Source organism: Oncorhynchus clarkii, chromosome 19 (genome assembly GCF_045791955.1).
Source record: "Oncorhynchus clarkii lewisi isolate Uvic-CL-2024 chromosome 19, UVic_Ocla_1.0, whole genome shotgun sequence".
NCBI lineage: Eukaryota > Metazoa > Chordata > Actinopteri > Salmoniformes > Salmonidae > Oncorhynchus > Oncorhynchus clarkii.
In genome coordinates, this window is record NC_092165.1 from 51,508,646 (window position 1) to 51,526,222 (window position 17,577).

Genomic DNA, 17,577 nt, shown 5'->3' on the forward strand with positions numbered 1-17,577 from the left:
TAGATCCTTGCTTAGGAGGTTAACTGATTTTTGTACTCTAGCGTCCTTGGGTAGGTGGAAGGGAGTCTGGAAGGGCATCTAGGAAACTGAGTTGTCAGAGAACTTATAGCGCAGCTTTTGATAATCCTTTGTTGGGGTATAAGCAAATTATTTGTTGCGATTGCAAACATAATAAGATGGTAACCCGATAGTCCAGGATTTTGAGGAAAACATTCAGAATCACAATGTCGATTCCACGGAACAAAACTAGATCCAAGGTATGATTGTGGCAATGCATAGGTCCCGAGACGTTGGACCAAACGCACTCAGTGAGGAATGCTGTATAAGGCCCAGGAGGCCTGTGGACAGTAGCTATAAAAAGTGAATGAGTAGGCTGCATAGATTTCATGGCTAGAACCTCAAAAGATGAAAATGCAGTCATTATTTTATTTTATTTTTTCTGTCGTAAATGTTAGCAACACCTCAGCCTTTGAGGGATGCGCGGGGATATGGTCACTAGTGTAACCAGGAGGAGAGGCCTCATTTAACAGAGTAAATTCATCAATGTTTCAGTCAGGCCAATCACATCAAGTTTATGACCAGTGATTAGTTCATTGACCATGACTGCCTTAGAAGTGAGGGATCTAAAATTTTAAGTAGTCCTATTTTGAGATGTGAGTTATTATCACAATCTCTTAAAAAAATTATAGGAATGGAGGAGGTTTTTTTTCCAGTGACATTGTTATTGCGAACACCACCATTTAGTTTTGCCCGATCAAGATCGAGGCACAGACACGATCTCAATGGGGAAAACTGAGCTGACTACACTGACACAAACTCCACTAAGATGGCAGGCTGGCTAACAGCTGCTTAGCCTGCACCCTATCTCATTGGGGAGCTAGAGGCGTTAGAGCCCTGTCTATGTTGATCGATAAAATGAGAGCACCCCTCCAGCTAGGATGGAGTCTGTCACTCCTCAGCAGGCAAGACTTGGTCCTGTTTGTGGGTAAGTGCCAGAAAGAGGGACAATTATCTACAAATTCAATCTTTTGGGAGTTGCAGAAAACAGTTGTGCGAGTCTGCTGTAGAGCTCATCACTCCCCCTTATTGGGAGGGGGCCAGAGACAATTACTTGATGCCAACCCATCTTTCAGGCTAAGTTGCACACTGAAGCTATGTTGCACTTGGTAACTTTCATCCTAACATTGTTGGTGCCTACGTGGATAACGTGGATAACAACACTCGCCAGTTTTAGCCAGTTTTAGCCAGTTTTAGCCAGTTTTAGCCTCAGCCAGCACTGCCTTTGCGTCGGTGGCCCGGCCCCCTGGTAAACAATGTATGATCTCTGGATGATTATTTTTAAGTCTAATGTTGCAGGTAATTGAGTTGCCAATGACTAGGGTTTATAATTTGTCAGAGTTAATGGTGGGAGGCTTGGGCGGCTCAGACCCCGTAACGGGTGGAGGAGAGACCCAAGAATGTTCGGGCTCGGGTTCTGACTCCGACAAGTCGCTTAATACTACAACCTGTAGTTACTGGTGGCACAGACACTGTTTCATCCTTTCCTATTCTTACATTGCCTTCGCCTAACAATTGTCACCATAAGGCGATGTTCTCCTGCATATTACGAGAACAACGAGTGCAATTTGAAGGCATAATGTTACTTAGCTTTTTGGGCTGGAGGAGGTCCTGCAGGTCTTTGTCCGGGGTGAAAAAGTTGAATGACAAAATTAAGACGTTTGTAAACTTGTTAAATACAGAATTAGTTTGAACGGTTATTAAAAGAGAACAGTTTGGCAGGTAGCCAAGTCGGAACAAACAGCAGAGCAGCACAGAAACAATGTAGAAGTGTATATTTAGACTGTCATTCATTCTCTCTAAATAACTGTCTGCCCAGCAGTCATTTCCCCCTGATGTGATGTTAATGACTTTTAACTTCCTAATGACTGTTTAATTAGCGACATTGATTAATTTAATAGAGTAATTTGTGCACTACATGCCCTTAAAGCAATGATGCTCTCTGACTGACACACATCCAATACAATAAACACAAAAACGCAGACACACTTGATGCAGGGCACATACGTATCACACACACACACACACACACACACACACACACACACACACACACACACACACACACACACACACACACACACACACACACACACACACACATTCCCCTTTTCATCCTTTTATGGGCCTTTGCAAGAAGAGCAACTACAAGACCGTGAGGAAACTTTATTTTTTAGAGCACCAAAATATCTGTGTTCAGGCCTTGTCAGAACTAATTAGAGTGTAAATAGCGGTTGCTGCCAGCTTGACAAAGAGCGCTTATTGCTCATTTAGAGTTTTGTGTCTGTTCTGAGACCGTCAACATTCCAGAATGTGTCATCAGGCCAACAACAGTCAGACTAGTTAGGGAAAACATGCCATCACGAAGCCAGCTAGATTGTCAATTGTCTTGGTTTAGATAGAATCAACTCTGAGTTAACCCTCTGCTTAAACCTTTCAGTACAACTACAGTAGCTGTTAGGTTTTCCCATAGTAAAATGTTTTCACAATTACTGTAGTTGACTTGCTACCATGAGTCATGAGAGTTTGGTCTGTTTAGGGATGTTTACTGATGATGGTACTTTTCCTTCATCAGGTGGATCATTTTACTTACAGTTATAGTATGACAAATTATTACCGTCATTGGCAAATGTACACTAGGTGATGGGCACAACTTGTAAGAGCCAGCCTTAAAGAGGAAGTTCAGCATTTTACAACGTAATGTTACATGGATCCTAATGCTGAAAGTAGTCTTTGGATCTGGAGAAACTGTAACCCATGTCTCACTACAAACAGCCACTACAAACTTCAGGTAACTTAACCCTTATAAACCCAGACTCAGTTTCCCATGCATAAAACAATCTGGAGTGATAGTACTGCTCAAGGAGACACAAATAATATTTATTAAAAATGTTTTTTATAATAATGAAAAATAATAATAATAAAAATGTTTTGTATACAAACAAATCTATGCAAATGTCAGGTTTGCTTCACTTAATACCCTTATACGTAACAAACCTAACAAAAGTGACTATACTTCGCCAAAAATGAATATTATTTTTAGAAAATGTAATCAGGCATCTCTAGACATTATATGAGCATTTTGCATGCATTATATATATATTTTTTTAATTTTAAATTTTCAGCGCCAATCTCCGATAGTGTAATTAGAAAGATCGGTAATTAGAAAGATAATAAATATTATTTGGGATCTCTTCTTGAAGTTAGTGTTTTTTGGGATCTCTTCTCAATTATGCTACCGATAACAATCAATGGCAGTGATAGGGGCAATTGTGCAAAGTTTTACATTTTTTATGTCAAAATCAACTCAAAGTTTGGTTTGTCGTTACTTCATTTAGACATTTTTATGTTTACCAAACTATTTTCCATCAAGACACATAGAGTCGATTGACTTTGGGGTGACAGCACACGCACGTACGGACGCGCACACACACACACACACACACACACACACACACACACACACACACACACGCACACACACGCACACGCACACACACGCACACACACACACACACACACACACACACACACACACACACACACACACACACACACACACACACACACACACACACACACACAAGCCACCTGAGAACCATAGCAATGACCTTGTTATAGCTCACTCTCACTTTGAGGGCTGGCAAAAGTAACAGCTCCTCATTGCACAGGTGTGTGTGTGTGTGTGTGTGTGTGTGTGTGTGTGTGTGTGTGTGTGTGTGTGTGTGTGTGTGTGTGTGTGTGTCTGAGAGAGAGAGAACATCCATTCCATTTGGGTCATCGAGTCCCCACTCAGACATTTGCAAACCAACACACTATCCCAGACACACTATCACATGAAATAGACACAAATTACTTATTCAAAATTTGTGACAGTCACCACACAATTTTCTTCATAACGCATTTGTGTCCAATACACAATTGTCTTGTTTTGGCTAACTTTAGCTAGGTTTGCTTGGTGGCTAACATTAGCTAGGCTAGGGGTTAAGGTTAAGGTTAGGGTTAGGGGTAGGATTAGGTAACACGCTAGCAAAGTTGTTAAATGGTTAAGGTATAGTTAGCTAATATTCTAGCTAATCAGCTAAAATGTTAAAGTTGTCCATCATGTGATTTGAACACGCTATGTTTGGGTAGCTTGACCTTTGCGTTATACGCCCTCCCATCCTCCCATCCTCCCCTACCAACCCCCCTCCTATCCTTCATGACCAAAGTAACCTACTGCCTTTATTTGTAATTGAAATGCACTCTATAAAAAATTGTGTTGTGGACATGAATTTTGCATAAGTAATTCCTGTCTTTTTCACAATAATTTGAGATATACAAACATAGCAACACAATATGCAACAAAAAAAAAATTATGCAAATTCTACGTAGTTGTCATTCCGTATCTACATTATAAACTAAATGTTTTAATTTCCCTTATGGTATGAAAATTATTTCATTATGGTTCCAGGCAACTCATGCCTTTGTATTGAATAATCAGAGTTGGACTTAATATCAATAAAGTGGAAATTTAGCAGGGGGTGGGGGAAGTGTAAATCAGTCCCTGATTAGGAGGAACAACAAAAAAAATACATTGGAACTGGCTTCGAGGTCCAGAGTTGAGTTTGAGGGTCCTAGTCGGTCCATCTGTTACACCGGAAGGGGTTAAGAACGCTCCATGGTACTTGGAGTTGACCATTACAAAAGGTGTTGCATTATACTAATGGGCCCCATTCCAACACTTTCAAGATGCACCCTTCTTGCTGCCCCTTCCTTGAGGCAATCACTGATCTGGCATGGTGCCCATTCTATGACTTTTCCATCATTCAACATGATCAGTTTATTGATGACTTCCATCAAGAAAGGGATAATTGAAGTGAGGAAAGAAGGTTTTGGAATGTATTTGTACGAGGCCATGGACTCTGTTTTGCCTTGTTGTCTCTCCCATCACCCTGCACCACCTGAGCCAAAGTCTCACTCCGGGGAGAGGAAGGTAACACAATGACATCTGGCTTTCATCGAAAAAAAATAACATGTTACACTGACACTGTACAGCCCTAGAAAGATTTATTACACTGAAAGTATAAAGGCGAAATCTCTCAAAGCTTCTTTTGCTACACTGTAATTATGTCCCATGATTGGTGCATACATTGCCGTAGCCAGTACTTCTTTATCATGATTGGTGCATACATTGCTGTAGCCAGTACTTCTTTATCATGATTGGTGCATACATTGCCGTAGCCAGTACTTCTTTATCATGATTGGTGCATACATTGCTGTAGCCAGTACTTCTTTATCATGATTGGTGCATACATTGCTGTAGCCAGACCTTCTTTATCATGATTGGTGCATACATTGCTGTAGCCAGACCTTCTTTATCATGATTGGTGCATACATTGCTGTAGCCAGTACTTCTTTATCATGATTGGTGCATACATTGCTGTAGCCAGTACTTCTTTATCATGATTGGTGCATACATTGCTGTAGCCAGTACTTCTTTATCATGATTGGTGCATACATTGCCGTAGCCAGTACTTCTTTATCATGATTGGTGTGCTTCATTCTGATTCTGGTGTGTTTCGTGGGTGTTGTTTGTCCTGCAATTGTCCTATAATTAGAAATCAATGGCCTTATGACTCACCCTCATCATCCACCATATCAGTAATTTAACTCAATTATATACGTCTTGTTTTGATTAATCCCCCTTCAAACATTTGTCTTGTCTGTCCTCGTAAAGGGCCACGCCCCAGTTCCCTCATTCATCTATCTGCCTAACATGTGTGTGTGTATGTGTGTGTGTATGTGTGCATGTGTGCGCTCCTGTGCGCTTGTGTGTGTCTTAGGCCTCTGATGTCTATCTCATAATGAAGCGCAGATGGACAGGGAGGGAGAGAGATGGGAGACAGGGAACAGAAAGGGGAGAGAGGGGAGAGAAAGTGGAGAGAGAGGGGAGAGAGAGGGGAGAGAGAGGGGAGACAGGGAACAGAAAGGGGAGAGAGGGGAGAGAAAGTGGAGAGAGAAAGGAGACAGAGATACGAGTGGGGGAGAGAGAGGGGAGAGAAAGTGGAGAGAAAGGGGAGAGAAAGTGGAGAGAGAGGGGAGAGAGAGGGGAGAGAAAGGGGAGAGAGAGGGGAGAGAAAGTGGAGAGAGAGGTAAGAGAGAGGGGAGAGAAAGGGGAGAGAGAGGGGAGAGAAAGGGGAGAGAGAGGTAAGAGAGAGGGGAGAGAAAGGGGAGAGAGAGGGGAGAGAAAGGGGAGAGAGAGAGGAGAGAAAGGGGTGAGAGAGGGGACATTGGCTAACCGGGCTATCTGCATTGTCCCGCCACCCGCCAACCCCTCTTTTATGCTACTGCTACTCTCTGTTCATCATATATGCATAGTCACTTTAACCATATCTACATGTACATACTACCTCAATCAGCCTGACTAACCGGTGTCTGTATGTAGCCTAGCTACTTTTATAGCCTCGCTACTGTATATAGCCTGTCTTTTTACTGTTGTTTTATTTATTTACCTACCTATTGTTCACCTAATACCTTTTTTTCACTATTCACTATTTCACATTTCACTGTAACGTCTACCTGTTGTATTCTGCACACGTGACAAATAAACTTCGATTAGATTTTTTTTTAGAGGGGAGAGAAAGGGGAGAGAGAGGGAGAGAGAGAGGGGAGACTGAGATAAGAGTGAGGGGAGAGAAAGGGGAGAGACAGGGGAGAAAGAGGGGAGAGAGTGGGGAGAGAGATGGGAGAGACAGAGGAGACAGAGATAAGAGTGAGGGGAGAGAAAGGGGAGAGACAGGGGAGAAAGAGGGGAGAGAGTGGGGAGAGAGATGGGAGAGAGAGAGGAGACAGAGATAAGAGTGAGGGGAGAGAAAGGGGAGAGACAGGGGAGAAAGAGGGGAGAGAGTGGGGAGAGAGATGGGAGAGAGAGAGGAGACAGAGATAAGAGTGGGGGGAGAGAAAGGGGTGAGAGAGGGGAGAGAGAGGTAAGAGAGAGGGGAGAGAGATGGGAGAGAAAGGGGTGAGAGAGTGTCCTCCACAAATACAGAGAAAAAACTAACATTTACACAAACAAGACAAAATGGTGGAATATCTTCAACTGTGAGGACATTTTGTCCTACTGTAAAGTAGCTATTTCCTGTTTGTCTTCAAAGGTGCAGTTCAACACCTTTGAACCACCCACGGAATGTAGGCTAACTGTGTATCTGTGCTCTACTTCATACGGAAACTGAGAGAACTTTAAAGATATATTACATGTCCCTTGAGGCTTGTACATTCACAGCACTCGCTTGACAAGTACAGTATATTTGGATCAGGGCTTGTTCTTTCTTCTTTTCTATAAAACACATGTATTTTCAATGTATTTTCAGCATCTTTTCAATGCCTTTTGCTCATAGGGTTGTTTTCCTTGTAGAATGAAGAGAAATGACACTGTCCATGCATTTTGTGAAGTTGTTTGCATGGAGCTGAAGTTTAGGCAAATTGTCATTTATTGTCATGAATCTTCACCTGGAGGCAGCTCAGCAGAGTGGTCTCTAAGCTGGCATAGCCACAAAGTCATAAAATCTGATTTTAAACCTAACCCTAATCTTAACAACACTACTAACCCTAATGCCTAACCCTAACCTTAAGTGAAGACCAATAAGCAAATTTGTTGTTTTCATACATTTTTACAATATAGACAATTTTGACTTTGCAGCTGGCCCATCTAGCAGAAATCAACCAGTTCTGCCTCCAGTGCAAGATTCATGACAATTAACGTCAACCTGAGAAGTTTACCGGTTAGTGAGGTCCGAAGGAGGGTCAGGAAATAGACCTGAAATGTTTAATTAGACCCAATGGTAATGAACAAAAGGTAGGCCAAGGTGTCAGACTAACGAATCATCAAGTTAGTACAAACAAAAAGCCCAAATAAAGTCACAGACTCCAGAATTCTCCCCAGTTTTATATTTGCATGACTGAACTTGTTGTCATGTCCATGGAAATAGAATCCTCATTGACTTGAATGGGGAGCCCTGTGTCTATAGATTCTAACGTCATGTCAATTTGCAGGCAGCCCATGTTGTCAGCGCCCTCTGTGACACGCCCCGTGAGAGAAGGGTACCCCCTGCAGAAATGGGAGGCCTTTGACCTGTGAGGGGCGTGACGGTACTCGCATACAGAGAGGTGAAGGATGGAGCCGAGGACGAGGTAACAGCTCAACGCGTGTCCACTACTAAAGTGTACAGAAGGCTACCACACCCACCAGTCCAACTCCACATGTCCTCTGCTACGATGTCCCACACCACCCATCACACTGCCCACTGGGCACACAGGTTGAATCAATGTTGTTTCCACCGTTAAACCAACGTGGAATAGACGTTGAATTGACGTCTGTGCCCATTGGGTGACCTCACTCTCAGGTCCACCATTGAAAAGTCCAGGTTTTCCAAGGTTTTAAAAAGCGTACCATATCAAGACAATAGTATTCGTTATACGTCTGATCGACATTGCTCGAGTGGACTAGTCTACTGACGTACAACAGTAATTTGGACCAATGATCAGTAGAGTTCACAGAGATCTCTAACCATTACCATCTAAATGTGCTGCTCTTCGTTGTACTGGAGAGGACCTGTGAGTCTACTGCTGTTCAGTACGGTCCACTATCAGTTTGTCACAGAACACACCGGCTCAATTTGTCTGGACAACTAAGTGGCTAGAGTAGTACAGTCATTAGGTATTGAGTGCAACATACAGATTGTGTTTGCGTTGTCTGTGAGGGAAGTTAAAAGGTCAAGATTGTGTGTTTGTGACGGTGGTGGTGGTGGTGCTGAGAAGTGTGTGTGTGTGTGGGTGGATGGGGTCTGGGGGTTCTGTGTGTGTGTGTGTGTGTGGGTGGGTGAGGTCTGGGGGTTCTGTGTGTGTGTGTGTGTGTGTGTGTGTGTGGGTGGGTGGGTGGGTGGGGTCTGGGGGTTCTGTGTGTGTGGGTGGGTGTAGTCTGGGGGTTCTGTGTGTGTGTGTGTGGGTGGGTGGGGTCTGGGGTTTCTGTGTGTGTGTGTGTGGGTGAGGGAGGGCGGGGGGTCTGAGGGAGGGGGTTCTGTGTGTGTGTGAGGGAGGGCGAGGGGTCTTGGGGAGGGGGTTCTGTGTGTGTGTGAGGGAGGGCGAGGGGTCTTGGGGAGGGGGTTCTGTGTGTGTGTGAGGGAGGGCGGGGGTCTGGGGGAGGGTGTTCTGTGTGTGTGTGTGTGTGTGTGTGAGGGAGGGCGGGGGGGGGGTCTTGGGGAGGGGGTTCTGTGTGTGTGTAAGTAAGGGCGGGGGTCTGGCAGACAGGGTTCTGTGTGTGTGTGAGTGTGAGGGGGCGGAGAGTCTGGGAGGGGGGGTTCTGTGTGTGTGTGTGTGTGTGTGTGTGTGTGTGTGTGTGTGTGTGTGTGTGTGTGTGTGTGTGAGGGGAGGGGGTCTGGGGGCTCTGTGTGCGTGTGTGTGTGTGAGAGGGAGGGGGGTCTCGGGGGGGGGTTCTGTGTGTGTGTTAGAGGGGGTTGTTCTCCTCCATACAAATATTTCTTAACGATGCAAAGTTAACCAACTGGGTTCAGACGTCAGTTCAACGTCTAGTTTTCATTTACATTTGTTTGCACCTTCAACTAATGTGAATTCAACGTGAAATCAACTAAACATTTCACTGTGTCATTGGATTTGGATTAAAAGTTGGGTGAAAAAAGACTAAATGCGTTTACAGTGATTACTTTTTATAAATCCAAGTAGTTTTCCACGTTGATTCAATGTCATCACATAGATTTGGGGGTTGAAATCACATGGATTGAACTGTTGTTTTCCCAGTGGGAAGTGACGTGACCAAACACGAACACATACAAACAGGAAAGCACAGCCACTTTGATTGAATGGTCTTAATTAAAGCCTTAGGACTGTGAGACATACAGACATCTTTATCTGTGGCTCTGTTGACTGCAATGCTCTCTAAGGAACAACTCCTCTGAGTGGACAGAACATTAGGAACACCTTCCTAATATTGAGTTGCACCTCCCTTAGACCTCAGAACAGCCTCAATTCATCTGGGCATGGACACTTCAAGATGTCGAAAGCCTTCCGCAGGGATGCTGGCCCATGTTGACTCCAATGCTTCCCACAGTTGTGTCAAGTTGGCTGGATGTCCTTTGGGTGGTGGACCATTCTTGATAGACATGGGGAACTGTTGAGGTGTAAAACCCAGCAGCGATACAGTTCTTGACACAAACTGGTGCACCTGGCACCTACTACAATACCCTGTTTAAAGGTACTTAAATATATGTTTTTTCCATTCACTCTCTGAATGGCACACATACACATTCCATGTCTCAGGTCACATCATTAAGGGATCATAGCTTTCACCTGGATTCACCTGGTCAGTCTATGTCATAGAGACACTCAGTGTATATCCCAATGAGAGGATCTGTTTGCATCTAACGTACTTAAAGGGAAATTAGCACCACCCCCCAACATCAATATATGTGAAAACGGCCCATTTCAAATCAAACCAAATCAAATGCATTTATATTCCCTTCTTACATCAGCTGATATCTCAAAGTGCTGTACAGAAACCCAGCCTAAAACCCCAAACAGCAAGCAATGCAGGTGTAGAAGCACAGTGGCTAGGAAAAACTCCCAAGAAAGGCCAGAACCTAGGAAGAAACCTAGAGAGGAACCAGGCTATGAGGGTTGGCCAGTCCTCTTCTGGCTGTGCCGGGTGGAGATTATAACAGAACATGGCCAAGATGTTCAAATGTTCATAAATGACCAGCATGGTCCAATAATAATAATCACAGTGAACATTTCTATGTTTTGTAGTTAAAAAAAGATAGAGGAAGACAAGTGTTTCCAATGACATCTTCAACCAAGTGGACAATTAGGAAACAATTAGTAGGCAATGCCTTGTCATAATTCGTTAAAATCACATGTAGCACACCGATGATGTCAGTGGAAACACTTATCTTCCTCTTTCTTTTTTACTACAAAATATAGAAATGCTCCCTTTTCAAGTACGTTGATGTTGGGGTAATGCTGGAGATGATGAAAATGAAGTTGACAACGCTACATGTACGTCAGTAGCTGCACAGATAAGGATGAGCGATTAATGGACTGGATCACTGACTCGGACCAGGGTTTAGAGATAACACAATGAGAGGAAGAGAGATGAAATTATTATGGCTTTGTCATCTCGAGAATAGACTCAATGAATATAATTATTAATAATAATTATTTTACCAAGATTATTTTATCTGGAAGTAGGAAAGCACAGGCTCGTAGGGGTCACAGGGTCGCCAGGTCACGTTCCCCCTCAGAGGTGTCCTTTTAAAAAAATATATATGTATTTATTTAAAAAATGTTTGTTGTTGTTGTTTCTCTGTAATACTACTCGTGACCTAGCAGTTTTCTGAAGTTGTCTTTAGCCCAGATCGGTTCCCAACCTCATGACTAGCTACCAAGAGTCCATTTCAGGCTATCAGTAGCTAGATTATTGAACTGTTTTAGTTGCATGCCTGCTGGTAAGGTTGGTAGTCTTCAGAAAAGCAAGTAATAACTAAATGTACTGAATAACACACATTCCTTTCCATCATTTCCCCAGAGATGCAGAGAAGCTTATTTCATTGCTTTAAAAAAGGAACCACCAATCAGGAGGATAGAGAGCTCAAGACGTACGCTTAGATACGGAGAAAAATATACATATATTTTTTATATAGAATTGAGCATAATGATTATAGCTCTATAATGCAGGAAAAGGCTCTCTTTCACTAGGTTTCTGTCTCTAAGTCTCCAACCCCTCTTTCTCTCACTAGCTCTCTGTTTCTAAGTCTCCAACCCCTCCCTCTCTCGTTCCACTCTCTCCACCCCCCTCCTCTCTGTGATGAAAGTGAAAGGGGGATGCAGGGGGCAGCACCAGAGGGAGGGGTGTGCCCCTCTATAAGAGGTCTGAGCAACAGCCTGTCTGTATAGATGAAATACACTGAGAAAGAAGACAGGACACTAACTAGAGCTGCTGCACTTTAGACCAAAATCACTTAAAGGACCTGCGCCCAAACTCCTCTATAGTACTCAGGTAAGACTGACCTTCGACCTTCAGGCTTGGCTTAAGGTGGGGGTGGGGGGGAACTCACCTGGCTTGATCTTTTGCTGGGATACTTCCCTGGCTGATACTGAAGGAGTTTGGGTTCAGTTTTAAACCTGAGAAGTTGCCAAACAGCTTAGTGCAGTTTGGCTTATCTTCTGGTGGCTGGTTTATTTATAGGGTGGCAAGTGTTTTTAGGGTTAGTTAGTTATCAGTTTGAGCAATGTAGAATTTCTCTCTGGGTTCTTGCTGAAGTATGGAAGAGTTCTTCCCACTGTCATGTACAGGTAAAGCATGTAGAATGCCACTGAAACAAATGAGTTAAAAAGGAAAATAAAAACCACACAGTAAGTGAGCAACAATTTGGTAGATTAGACAGATTTATTTGATGCAATATCAAGACATAAGAAGAGGACAATACATTGCTAAGTAGAAGAAAATACTATTTCTTTGCATTTTATTCATCAAGTTAGAATGTAAAATAACATGGCAATATTTTAACTTGATAACGATTTATTTGGGTTGTATGGTATATTCTTCATGGAGTTTCGCGATGTGTACAAGAGTAACTGCTGGTACACAGTCACTGCTTAAACCGAGCACTCTCTCTTTTATTTGCTCTCTTTCTCTTTGTGTTCTCTCTCTCTTTCTGTGTTCTCTCTCTCTCTTTCTGTGCTCTCTCTCTCTCTCTCTCTTTCTGTGCTCTCTCTCTCTTTCTGTGCTCTCTCTCTCTCTCTTTCTGTGTTCTCTCTCTCTTTCTGTGCTCTCTCTTTCTGCGCTCTCTCTCTCTCTCTCGCTCTCTCTCTCTCTCTCTCTGCTCTCTCTCTCTCTCTTTCGGTGCTATCTCTCTTTCTGTGCTCTCTCGTTCTGTGCTCTCTCGTTCTGTGCTCTCTCTCTCTCTGTGCTCTCTCTCTTTCTGTGTTCTCTCTTTCTGTGCTCTCTCTCTTTCTGTGCTCTTTCTTTCTGTGCTCTCTCTTTCTGTGCTCTCTCTTTCTGTGCTCTCTCTGTGTGCTCTCTTTCTCTTTCTGTGTTATCTCTCTTTCTCTCTTTCTGTGCTCTCTCTTTCTGTGCTCTATCTCTCTTTATGTGCTCTCTCTTTCTGTTCTCTCTCTCTCTTTCTGTGCTCTCTCTCTCTGTTCTCTCTCTCTTTCTGTGCTATTTCTCTCTCTTCTGTGCTCTCTCTCTTTCTGTGCTCTCTCTCTCTGTGCTATCTCTCTCTCTCTCCCTGTGCTCTCTCTCTCTCTCTCTCTCTCTCTCTCTCTCTCTCTCTCTCTCTCTGTGTTCTCCCTCTTTCTGTGCTCTCTCTCTCTTTCTGTGCTCTCTTTCACTTTCTATGCTCTATCTCTCTGTGCTCTCTCTCTCTCTCTCTCTCTCTCTCTCTCTTGCTCTCTGTGTTCTCCCTCTTTCTGTGCTCTCTCTTTCTGTGCTCACTCTCTCTGTCTGTGCTCTCTCTTTCTGTGCTCTCTCTCTTTCTGTGCTCTCTCTCTTTCTGTGCTCTCTCTCTTTCTGTGCTCTCTCTTTCTGTGCTCTCTCTTTCTGTGCTCTCTCTCTCTTTCTGTGCTCTCCCTTTCTGTGCTCTCTCTTTCTGAGCTTTCTCTTTCTGTGCTCTTTCTAGCTCTTCTGTGCTCTCTTTCTGTGCTCTCTCTCTTTCTGTACTCTTTCTCTTTCTGTGCTCTTTCTCTCTGTTCTCAGTGCTCGTGGCACAGTTAAAGTCCTGACCCTTGACAGGAGCATATTTCTCCCATCACTCTCATTATCCTCCCATTGATCCCCTGGTCTTTAAATCGATGCATCTCCACCGAGACGATGCAAGACTATTATTTTCCACAGTTAACACCCCAGGGAGAAGGTTAAATCTTTATGCTTTCGGTGCAAAATACTGTCTGCAAAGAAATTTCCTGTTGGTGATCTGATGACGGCAGAGCACATAGCTGCCCAAGACTTAGGCTAAAGCCCGGGGGCAGTTTCTGTTGCTTTCCAGGACTCATTTTGTGTGTTCTGTCAATGAACCACCAACACCACTTAATGAGGGGCTATCTACAGCTGTAGTCCATAAATCCTTTGTTCACAGTTGCTTACCACTTTTTTTTCCATGTGGTTTCTTCCTTCACAGACTCAATGCAATTATGACCTATTTCAAAAAAGATTTGGTCAAATTATTAATTTTGTGTATGGTTTCCTAGAAACAAGGGTGACTCAACTTACCTCTTTGGCTCAATTTATCCCACTCTCCCATACTAGATTTATATTTACTGCTTAGAGCTATTCTGGTGCTGTGAATAAGAGGAAAGCCCCAGACAGTTAGCAGTGCAGTGGGTTAACATACAAGCCTTACTGCACCAACCCTAAATGAACAAATTCAATATCAAATCAAAATCAAATGTATTTATATAGCCCTTCGTACATCAGCTGATATCTCAAAGTGCTGTACAGAAACCCAGCCTAAAAGCCCAAACAGCAAGGAATGCAGGTGTTGAAGCACGTTGGCTAGGAAAAACTCCCTAGAAAGGCCTAGAGAGGAACCAGGCTATGAGGGTTGGCCAGTCCTCTTCTGGCTGTGCCAGGTGGAGATTAATACAGAACATGGCCAAGATGTTCAAATGTTCATAAATGACCAGCATGGTCAATTAATAGGTCTGGGACAGGTAGCACGTCCGGTGAACAGGTCAGGATTCCATAGCCGCAGGCAGAACAGTTGAAACTGGAGCAGCAGTACGGCCAGGTGGACTGGGGACAGCAAGGAGTCATCATGCCAGGTAGTCCTGAGGCATGGTCCTAGGGCTCAGGTCCTCCGAGAGAGAGAAAGAAAGAGAGAAAGAGAGAATTAGAGAGAGCATACTTAAATTCACACAGGACACCGGATAAGACAGGAGAAGTACTCCAGATATAACAAACTGACCCTAGCCCCCGACACATAAACTACTGCAGCATAAATACTGGAGGCTGAGACAGGAGGGGTCAGGAGACACTGTGACCCCATCCGATGATACCCCTGGACAGGGCCAAACAGGAAGGATATAACCCCACCCACTTTTCCAATGCACAGCCCCCACACCACTAGAGGGATATCTTCAACCACCAACTTACCATCCTGAGACAAGGCCAAGTATAGCCCACAAAGACCTCTGCCACGGCACAACCCAGGGGAGGGGGGGGGGGGGGGGCAACCCACTAGAGTGCTAGTGAGGTGCTCAGGGTCCTATACAAATGTAGGATCTTAATGTGATCATTTCCTGATCTTAATGTGATCAGGAAATGTAAAAGTTGTAGTGTATTTGAGGTTTAAAAAAGGGTTCAAATTAAGATCCCACATCTGTAGTTTTTGTTTCTCTGTCATTCATTTGACATAGAATCAGAATTGTCTGCATTTTGATGTACATGGTTTCTTTTAGAAATTATAAAATGTTCCTTACTAAAGCCAATATTGGGTTAATCGGGATCAGTTTAATTCCTGTCTTTTAATTTGCTTTGATTATAAACGTAATCTACACCTGGTTACCTAGATTATTTTAAAGGCTTATTCCATACCTGGTTGAACAGTGGTTTGACGGAGGTGTTTTTCTTTGAATATCAGTCAATATCAATTTGGGTTTGTTCAAAGGAGTCAATCAGGATTAGCTTTCAACTGATTATAGGTTTAAGCTGTACATGGCTAGCTGCCCAATGGGAGATAAAGGCTAATCGGGGGGTGAATATTGCGGATTCCAGAGAGGGGTGAAGGCACAGAGGGACCCAGGAGGTCAGGTTCAAAGCTACACATTGACTGGAGCTGCCATCGGTCAAACTTCATTATAGATAGAGGTTTCGGAGCACAATGGAAATCTACTCAATCAAATTAGCCTTTTAGTTTTCTCAGAAAATAATCCATGTATACGCTGTGTTTCAAATTAGGCTTGCGTTAGCTCCCTAAGCAAATGCTTAGCCTTTAGCTCAGTGGGCTTTTACAGCTTTACGGTGCACAGACGACCCAGGGTGAAACCCAGTAGACGGATAATATCGTCTCAGGGAAAGGGTTTTCTCCACTTAGTCTGCGTCTTCTGATTAGACACAGAGAAAGAGATAAAGAGAGAGAGTGTGTGTGTGTTTGTGTGTGTGTGTGTGTGTGTGCGTGTGCGTGTGCGTGTGTGCGTGTGCGTGTGCGTGTGCGTGTGTGTGTGTGTGTGTGTGTGTGTGTGTGTGTGTGTGTGTGTGAAAGAGAGAGAGAGAAAGAGAGAGGAGTGTGTAAATGGGATTTTAAAGGGATTTCAAGACAATTAGATGCGGCCTCCTCAGACCTGGGGGCAAAATAATTCAAAGCTCTCTCCATCCGGCACGACACAGATTCGAGGAAACTGTGAAATTAGCTCTTGATCAGATCTCTGTTGTTCTTCTGTGCATCCGTTTGAACGGCTTCAGCATCAGATAAAGGACCAAGATACGTTCTACTCTGGAGTTATGTCAGTGACATGGTGTATGTTACGCTAGTTTGTAACAGTTGTACAGTTGTTGGAAACCCTCCCGTATAGTTGTGGATCAGTTGTATAGTACTACTACCAGCAGTACAAGGCAGCCACTCTGCTTGAGAAAAAAGAACCCATTAAGACTTAAGCGATCCCTATTAGAAAGTCATCAAACTGCATTCCTAATATGGATGCCATACTGGATATGTTTTACAAATCTCGGATGAATTGAGGGAGAAATCAAATAAAAAATCACAATGTTTTGCATATGCCTATAGTACGCAGAGCTCCAATTGAGAAGCCATTCCAACAAGTTGTGTCCTGGGTCATGTGTTCAATAGGCACGAAATGGAAGAAAACGTTTTAAAACACTGAAATAGGCACATGCAACATTAACTCATCCAATAAGAACGCTCATTTTCATTACGTTGTGCCTAATGGAACACAACCCCGTTTACACAACCTACTGAGAAGAGTCCTGAATCTCCCTTGAAAAGCAGATAATCACAGACAGAAAAAAAACGTTGTTCTTCTGTTCTCCTAAGTGGCTCTTCCTTGTTGGATAAAACAGGAGCTGAACAGGATGACACATGACAAAACGTGTTTGGAGGGGAAACGGCGGTGGGTGAGGACTTTGTGTCGATTCCCACTCAATTCCTGACAGGGGTGTTCTTTATCTGCCACATCACGGGTGTCACATCACATCAACTCTGCAGCTGCCTTTCACAGCATCACTGCAGGTCTGAGTCAGGTGTGTTATGCTATTATTATTAAATACAGATGTAGGATCTTAATTTGAGCCAGTTTGCTACGGCAGGAAAATAATCCCACAACAACAGGAAATTTGAATTATTATGTGGATTATAATTAATGGACATTTTTGTAGGGGTTGATACATTTCTCGTAAGGGAAATTCAAATCAGAAACCTCAAATACACTAGAAGTCTAATGCAGGAAAGTTTGCCTGCAACAGGGTGATCAAATTAAGATCCTACATCTGTATAAGACAGTGTATAATTATAT

General features: G+C 43.4%; 1 protein-coding gene across 1 annotated transcript in view; it reads left to right on the plus strand.

Annotated features, from left to right (window-relative positions):
- The first annotated feature begins 12,021 nt into the window (after positions 1-12,021).
- Positions 12,022-17,577, plus strand: part of LOC139374324 (prepronociceptin-like) — a 35,828-nt gene continuing 30,272 nt past the window's right edge. The window contains exon 1 of the mRNA XM_071115355.1: positions 12,022-12,106. The gene's annotated coding sequence lies outside the window, so the exon portion shown is untranslated. The remainder of the gene's footprint in view (positions 12,107-17,577) is intronic.